At 33.9% G+C, this 9,621-nt stretch overlaps 1 long non-coding RNA gene across 1 annotated transcript; it reads left to right on the top strand.

The window, feature by feature from the left end:
• Window positions 1-7,929: 7,929 nt before the first annotated feature.
• LOC149149758 (uncharacterized) lies at window positions 7,930-9,362 on the top strand. Its single transcript, XR_016263582.1, has 3 exons — window positions 7,930-8,178; window positions 8,384-8,522; window positions 8,619-9,362. It is a non-coding gene; the product is annotated as an uncharacterized LOC149149758 (long non-coding RNA).
• Window positions 9,363-9,621: the final 259 nt, after the last annotated feature.

Raw genomic sequence — 9,621 nt, 5'->3', positions numbered from 1 at the left:
TATTTTTTATTATAGGTTGATATTGAAGGTATGTTTTAGTATTTTTAATAAATTTATTATGTGAGAGAGGTGATGCACAACTTAGAATAGAGTAGATGTGTAGGTGTAATGTAAGTATGTAAACAATTTTAAATGTTGACTCAAATAAAATAAAGAAAGAAGTTAAAAGTGATTTCGGGGAATGAGTGTAAATATTTTAATGTTGGCTAAATTAATAATAAAAATTAAAAGTAATAAACAAACACTCAAGATAATAAATAAAAAATTAAAATTAATATAAACCCCAATATGTAAACATTTAAATGTTGGATCAATTAATAATAAAACGTTAAAGTAATAAAAATAATAGACTTTGTTACAATACCATGGGCCAGTGCCATGGCTTATCAGTACCACATGCCCAAAAACCATAACTTATTTCACAATCAAAATATTTTATAATTATTTTATTTTAATTTAATTGTACAACATTTTTTAATTAAATCTATGGAGTAAAAGGTTATGATTACTTTTGAGATATATCTAAACCATGGACTACTAAATTTTTTTCATAGAAATTAAATCAAGGTTTTAATAAAATTAAAAATGAGAATACTTTTATATATAAAGATGTGAAATTTATATAATATAAATAATATTATTAAGAACCACTCAAGATCCATCTTAATTAAGGACTCAAGTGACTAAAGCAAGCAAGGTGACTAGCAATAATAGAGGAAAGATAATGCAAGATTCTTTTAAGTTTTTCATTATTGTATTTTCTTTGACATGATTGATCCAAAATATAGATTTAATATTTTACAACCAATTGAGTTTTTTAATTTAGATACTTTCTTAAACACAATATAATGAGATCAAATTTTAAAGGGGTAGGGGAGGCGAGATAGTGACAAAGTTGGAGGGTGGAGAGAGAGAGAGTGATGGGGGGAGAGAGAGGGAGGTGGGAGAGAGAGGAAGGAAGAGATAGAGGAGGGGAGGGAGAGAGAAGGAGAGAGGAAGAAAATAACAACAACATAGAGAAATAGAGATGGAGAGAGAGAGAGGGAGAGACAAGGGAGAGATGGAGAGAGAGTAAGGGAGGGAGAATGAGGGAGAGAGGAGAGCATGGAAGAGAGAGATAGGGAGAGAAGGGGAAGAGAGATAGAGATGGAGACATAGAGATGGAGGGGAGAGATAGGACAAAGGGAGGAAGATAGTGACAGAGTTGGAGGGAAGAGAGAGAAGGTGTGATGGAAGGGAGAGATAGAGGGAGGTGGGAAAGAAAGGGAGAGAGAGGAAGGAACAGAGAAAAGATTGAGGAGAGAGAGGGAGATAGAGGTAGGGAAGAAGAAAAACATAGAGGGAGAAAGGTGGAGAGAGGGGGAGCGAGAAGGGTGAGATGGAGAGAGAGTGAGGGAGAGAGGAGAGTGGGAGGGAATAGAGAGAGAAGGAGAGAGAGAGGGAAAGAAGGGAAGAGAGAGAGGGAGATGAAAAGGGGAGAAAGAGAGTGTGCTTGTTTGGGGGGTGAGATAGAGAGAGGGAATAAGAAAGAGGCACATAGATACAATCATAGATATTATATAACATTATATAACCAGCCTGGATACATATTAACTCTAGATCTATCATGTGCCGAGAGGGATCAAATATGTGGCGGTGCAAACCATGCGCCAAGAGGGATCAAATATGTGGCAGTGCAAATCTTTCCTTAAGTTTTGCACTAAGAAAAGAGATTTGTACCTTGAGAGATTTGATACCTCTCTATGATAGATCTAAAGCTAAGATGGATCTAAATTAGTCTTTATATAAATAATGATATCTTAGATTTGTTTTAAATTATATCATCCATATAAACAAAAGTTAAAAAAAATATTAATGTAAATTTAACATATATAAAAATATATAATTTTATATTTTGGTATAACAATTCAGATTTTAGTTCTTTGTTGCAGAAAATACTGAATACTGATGAAGCTTGTGACTATGATAAACTCTTTTTCCAAAAAGACTTAGAAGAATGAAGAATACATTGCCTTTTAATCATTCCCTTGTAAGGTGCCTAGTTTTGACTTGAAAAGTACTACTGCATCTTTTAGCCATTTCAATGGTATATGTACTTAAATCTCTCCAAAGTGTCAGTAACCTAAATGATTCAGAGGTGTAAAATTCTACCTAATCTCCATCATCCATGTGTTCATTCCTTTCACTTTATGAAAACTTCTAACTTTTCCAAGTTGTTTGGTTGAAGATATCTATGAGCTAGTGCTTATGATTGATCTTTCCCAATTATGAAGGTAAAATGAGATATGACAAAGTATTTATGGTTGTTGTGCAGGAAAAATGATATATAAAAAACTATATATGGTGATAAGAATTCTAGAGAATTCCATTGATTCAAATGTTGTGATCTGTATCTTAATTCATTCAATGAAGGTTACATTTATACTTGAAAACAATAATTGAAAACAATTATAACTAGAAATACCTAATTTATAACTAAATCCCTAACTATACAGAAATCCCGAAGGATTACAACATTTCCCCCCTTAATCTGAAGGGACATCTAACATACCAAGTAAAGATCTAAATTTTTTGAACTTTTCATGTCCCAATGCTTTAGTAAAGATATCTGCAATTTGTTCTAATGTTGGACAATGTGTCAAATGAATTGTTTTGGCCTCTACATGATGTCGAATCAAATGATACTTGGTGTTGATATGTTTGGTTCGATCATGAAACTTTGGATTCTTGGCCAATTGAATTGCAGAAGAGTTGTCAACAAATAAAGGAGTTGAAGCTTTTTGTTTCTCCTGCAAATCTTCAAGTATTTTCCGAAGCCAAATGATTTCCTTAGTGGCTTGAGCTGCTGCAACATATTCAGCTTCGGTGGTAGAATCAGCAGGAACAGATTGCTTGCGTGATCTCCAACTGATGGTTGTTGATCCAAGATTCATCAAATAGCCAGAAGTAGAGACTCCATTCTCTTTATCTCCATCAAAATCAGAATAACCAGCAAGATGGAAGTCTAAAACTTTGGTATATTTGATGCCATAAGTTTGGGTTCCATTTAAATATTTTAGTACTCTTTTTGCTGCTACCCAATGCCCCTCACAAGGATGATGCATAAATCTGGAAAGTATTCCTACAACAAATGTTATATAAGGATGTGTAATAGATAAATAAATCAAAATTCCAACAAGTTGCCTATACTTTGCTAGATCTTCAAATGATTTTCCTTCTTCTGAAGTAAGTTTCAAATTCTGCTCCATTGGTGTAGCAACAAGATTCAATAACTTAACAACATACTTCTTCTGAGCGATGAAAATATGTTGTGGTTTTTCATCAACTTCAATTCCAAGATAATAATGAAGTAAACATAAATCTATCATATCAAAAACCTTTTTCAATTCGTTCTTAACAGATGATATATATTCATCATTGTTTCCTGTGATCATCAAATCATCAACATATACAACTAGATATACAATTGATCTTCCAACTTTCTTAACGAAAAGAGTTGCATCATCTAGGTCAAAATGTTTATAATTTAACTTTAGAATATGTTCAATTAGTTTCTCATACCATGCTCGTGGCACTTGTTTCAAGCCATACAAAGACTCCATTGGTGTAGCAACAAGATTCAATAACTTACCAACATACTTCTTCTGAGAGATGAAAATATGTTGTGGTTTTTTATCAACTTCAATTCCAAGATAATAATGAAGTAAACTTAAATCTGTCATATCAAAAACCTTTTTCAATTCCTTCTTAATAGATGATATATATTCATCATTGTTTCCTGTGATCATCAAATCATCAACATATAGAACTAATCTTTCAACTTTCTTAACGAAAAGAGTTGCATCATCTAGGTCAAAATGTTTATAATTTAACTTTAGAAGATGTTCAGTTAGTTTCTCATACCATGCTCGTGGTGCTTGTTTCAAGCCATACAAAGACTTCATTAGTTTGCAAGCCTTTTGTTCTTTCTCTTTAATGGAAAAACCTTCTGGCTAAAACATGTAAACATCTTCTTTCAAATCTCCATTTAAAAAAGCAGTTTTGACATCCATATGATGAATTTTCCATTCTTTCTGAGCTGCAATAGCAAACAAAGATGTAATAGTGCCCCATTTAGCTGTAGGAGCAAATGTCTCTGTATAGTCAATACCCTCTTTCTTTGCATATCTCTTTGCTACAAGTCTTGCCTTATGTTTGTCTAGTGAACCATCAACTTTATACTTAGTTTTATAAATCCATTTTCAACCAATAGGTTGGATGCCAACAAGAGGATCTACCAGCCTCCATGCACCATTTTTTATGAGAGCATGATATTCCTTTTGCATGGCATCTTTCCACTGATCATAACTAGTAGCTTCTTCAAAACAAGTAGGTTCACAATCCACAGAAAAGTTAAATTCACAATGAGAATAGTTACCTGAGGAACTTCCAGTCTTAAACTCATCATATTTCTTCGGAAATGTTCAAATACGAGATGATCTTCACAAAGGTTGTGTAGGAAGTTGCTCATCTTCTTCATTTGTCTCAGTTCTTGCCATTTTTGTCCCTGTCAACTCTGTTGTCGTTTCTGTCCCTGTCATGTCTATAGAAACACTTGCATCAACCAATTTCTCATCAATAGCAGAATTATCATCATTGAGAGAAGGAAACTCCACAGATTGATCTAATATAGGTATCCCCCCTTCAGGATGTGGAAGTATATTATCTGATTCATAATAAAACTCTTGAGGCACAAACTTTTCTATCTAATTAAGTTGTCTATCAACAGTGAGGGAATCTTTATCAGATTCAAGAAAAATTACATCTCTTGACAAAATAAATTTCTTGTTCTCTTCATCATATAATCGGTATGCCTTAGAAGTCATAAAATACCCTAAAAAAATACATTTTTTGCTCCGTTCACTCAACTTATTCCTCTGTTGTTTAGGAATCAAAGCATAACATTGAGAACTGAAAACTCTGAAATGTTTAACAACAGGAAGACGATTATACCACATTTCATATGGAGTTTTGTTATTAATGACAAAGGATGGGCACCAATTTCTAATATATGCTGCACAGAGCGCTGCTTCTCCCAAAAATATCAATTTTACATTCTTAAAAACATCATTGACCTTACCATATTAAGCAATGTTCTGTTCATTCGTTTTGCAACACCGTTTTGCTGTGGATTATATGGTATTGTGGTCTAGTGTTTGATGCCATTCTCTTGCAAATATTTTTCAAAGACATTTTAAGTATATTCTCCTCCATTATGAGTTCTTATAGTACCAATATTTAATTGAGCTTCATTTGTAATCAAGAGATGAAATTTTTTAAACACATCAAAAACTTGCGATTTTTCCTTAAGTAGATAAACCCAACACATCCTCAAATCATCATGAATAAAAGTTAGTATGTATTTATTTCCATTCGCAGTTGGTACAGGCATAGGTCCGCACAAATTAGAGTGTATGAGACTTAATTTTCTTATAGCTCAAGAAGTAGAATTCTGAAAAGATTGTTTGTGATGCTTGCCCAATATACAAGCAATACATGGGGTCAATTTTCTGGGAACTATTGGAAGTCCTTTAATCCCTTGTTGCCTCATAATTCTAGTACTTACATAATTAATATGACCAAAGCATGCATGACACAATAAAGAAGATGACAAAGTATCATTTTGCTGAACCAAATAATTTGTGTTCAATGTAACAAAGGACACACCTTTCAACTTCAAGAAGTCATTACAGTTTTATTGTCGGCTGCTCTTCGAATTACCACCTTACCATCAAATATGTGGATGGAATGTCCCTGTTGTCTTATTTGTACAAAGGATAATAAGTTTCTTTGGAACTGAGGAATGTAAAGAACATCATTCGAAGTATAATCATAAGTCCAGGAAACTGAATAGAACCAATCCTTGATGGTTTGATTTGAGACTTATCAGCAAAATACACTACTCCATCAATATTATCAATGAATTGTTCAAACAAATCTCTCCTAAAGGTCATATGAAAAGTGGCACCTATATCTAAAATCCAAATGTCATGCAATGAAGAAAAAGAAGAAGTACTAAATATATCTTCCATATGAAAACTACAATGAGCAATAACATAATGTGCATTCACAGAAGACTGTCCTTTTTCTGGAATTAGATGATCTTTCCTTTTAAGAATTTGTTCTCTTCTTCCATTAATTTTCTCCCTGGGAATTCTAAAATTTGAAGCTGTATGTCCAATTTTACCACATCTAAAGCATTTTACAACTATTTTATCAGGAAAATTTCTTTGTTTATCATTCTGCTATCTATCTCCCTAAATATTTCTGCCCCCTGCCTCTATAATTATTCCTACCTGGACCTCTATTACCCTTAGTATTTTTTTCTTGAGGTTTTTGGTCTTTTTGAACAAGACATAGGGTTTCAGTATTAGAATTATGTGATGTTTCTTTCTTGCCAAAATCCTTCGAATTATGTGATGTTTCTTTCTTGCTAAAAGCCTTCTCTCTTTCTGCAATTTTCTCTACTAATTTAGCAAAATCTAAATCTTTTAACTGCCCACTAGCTTGGAGAGATTCCAAGTAGTGTGAATAACTAGGGTAAATAGATTTTATAAAGGCATTGAGTGGCAGTTCAACTTTAACTCAAGTAAATTCAATTTCATGATTGATGGCTTTAATTTCAAAAGCAAGTTTTAGAGGATCATTATCTTTCATTTCCAAATTAAATAACTTCAACAATAACTGAATTATCTCCAATTCAGAATGTGAATCATAAAGCTCTTTTAGTTATGTTATGGCATCATATGCTTCTTATTCTGAGCAATGTATCTGCTTACCTCTTCTAAGATTGAAGTAGAAATTAAGGCATAGGCATTTTTATCTTTATTTTGCCAGATTGCTAACTGTTTCTCCTCGTTAAGTTGATCTGGTGAGCTTATTTTCCTTCATAGATTCCATCCCACAAATCATTAAAAATAAGTGTATTTTTAACCTTCCTCAACCATTCTTGGTAATTTTCCTTTCCGGACAGAACAATCCCAATTAAAGATACCAAGGAGTTCATCTTTTTTTCAGATAATGACAGAATTCTTAAAAAAATTGTTATGATTACAAGAACAAAATTCTTTTAAAAAAATTCTGTTTCAATCATTACAGCATAAATTTCCTTTTTTTTTTTAAATATTTTCTGTATTAACTTACAGAAAAGAAAAAAATCTAATAACAACCCAATGGTTGTATATTAAAAACAGCCAGAGCAGAGTCTCCACCAAGCACACCTCTACCAACGCTGCTGACTCCACCAATGTTGTTGCGCACACTACCAGGTCACGCCTCTACCAACGCTGCTGACAGTTAAGTATTCAGGTCAGCAAGCACATCTTCTTAGCTTGTGTACAACAATGGAGAATCTAGGCATTCTGGTTCAATGGAGTTCAATCTAAGGCTCTGATACCACTGATAAGAATTCTGGAGAATTCCATTGATTCAAATGTTGTGATCTGTATCTTAATTCATTCAATAAAGATTACATTTATACTTGAAAACAATAATTGAAAACAATTATAACTATAAATACCTGATTTATAACTAAATCCTTAAACTATACAAAAATCCAGAAGAATTACAACATATGGTTTATCTTTCAACTCAATCATCACAACAAAAAGAAAAATATGAAAAATATTCGCTTCATCACTATAAGAAAGAAAAATATGAGAAATATTCGCTTATTCATTTCGTTGAAAAGAGCACCAACTAATTTAGCATTTTTTCAGGTTGTAATTACGCTGTAAGGCGTTCCCTTATGAAATAAACTACCCAAACTGCTTACGTGTAAAAATATGTGCCATTCGATTTTGTTGTTAGACGATTAGGTAATCGTTAACCGTTGATCTGAATTGAACCATGCCAGCCGTGATGCTTGTTACTGGGTCGTTCAACATTCCACGATGTTTCGTCTCTCTGGCTCACTCTGTATCGGAATATGCAAGGAAAATTATAGGAAGACATCCATTCAACTCCTGTACCAGGGGTTGCCAATGGTCTGGGTAAATTGTTCTACTACCTCGGATTTTCTTTTCAATTGTAATGTCATGCGGATGGATGTTTACAGTCCTGGGGTTTTACATTCGCTTTGAAGATGACAGTGTGGAGTCTGCTAAATCTGCGAGGCAGTAGAATGTGAAGATGGTTTCGGTAAGAGATTTAGACTTTTCTGTTACTGTTTCGAGTATTGTCAAGTTTCCGAGCTCTGCTTCTATAACACGCTGCTTATGGATTTGTCTTGTTCCACATGATGGGATAAATTTCAGTGTATTAGAGTTTACTGTATCATGTACGCTCATTTCTTTTGCCATTAATTTTGTCTGCTTATTGTTTAGCTTGTGTAATTTACCTACAGATTAGCGAACATAAGCGGCATCAAGATAAACCTGCAGCAATAGAGATTTGGGAGACGCTAGATGCATAGAAGATGGTTGGCTGTGGATAGAGCCCTCATCATTCAACCATTTTTATTCACCGTGTCACTGTGCAAGATTGTAAGGGCTTTAACCGTAGAGATAATGCTTTTTTTTTTGGGCGGTTCTTGCTTGTTTGGTTTTGACGCGATTTTTATCCGTATCAATGTGCTGCAGACACTGTGCTTCTCTGTCAAAGCCTTTGCACGGAATTTAGTAAAAGGTTACATGATACACGTGACGAGGACGAAGAATAAGGACGTGCAATGTACTGATTGGTGAATGGTATATTCATTTTTTTTAAGGTATGCTACTTACTGGTTCTGCGCGCTCTTCGACAGCCTCGAAAGGAGAAAACATTCTAATTCGATTTCTCAGTCTCTGCAGTTACATATTCTGAAGGCATGCTTGTTTTGCCCTTGCGATTTTATTTTGTATTTTGTGGCTGTATGGAGGGCAGAAGAGTCGTTAGAGATAAATTCTGTGTAGCCCATTGTGAATGGAGGTGAAGATATGAATTTGTTTTTCAATTTATAATATATTCAGATATGTTATTGTAATAAATTTGTACAGTGAATTTTCATCAAAACCCCTTTTCTTCAGTGCAGCTGTTCGAAATCGCAACAGCTTTACCTTTAGAGATGATGCTTTTATTTTCTTGGGCAGTTCTTGTTGGTTGATTTTGGAACAGGTGACGAGTACGGCTCGGCAATGAGAAAGATGAGACGGGAAGCTTTGGTTTCTGTGTTTTTTTTTCTCTGTCTGATTTACCTTCGTATATGTCCATGTGATTTACCTTCCCATATGTCCATGCGAATCAATAGGACACCATGTTCTTTTTCAATTTTTTTTAGCTATGTTTAAATGGTTCAGTGAATTTGGAAATTAGATGACACGTGCGATGAGATAGGAAGAATTCGAATGTGCAATTTGATGGTTGGTTTCATACGTTCTTGCGGCTACTGATTCTTCTTTTTATTCGTATACCCTTTTGCCGTTAAAAAAAATAGAAATCATTCAATAATTATGCCATAAGAAGCCAAGGTCTGATCAAAATTTCTGTGGTTTACCATACCCCTGATGCCAAGGTGAAGGAGATGCTCAAGAAGCCCAGAGTGTATTACTATCGAGAGGAAGAGCAAGGACCATGCAGAGATATTCAATAAAAGTAAGTTTTCCT

This window comes from Pinus tabuliformis, chromosome 9, assembly GCF_031772625.1.
Source record: "Pinus tabuliformis cultivar Carrire ecotype Pingquan chromosome 9, CPIR1, whole genome shotgun sequence".
Lineage (NCBI taxonomy): Eukaryota > Viridiplantae > Streptophyta > Pinopsida > Pinales > Pinaceae > Pinus > Pinus tabuliformis.
Note: the sequence above shows the minus strand (reverse complement) of the source record. Positions and strands in the feature narration are given on the sequence as shown.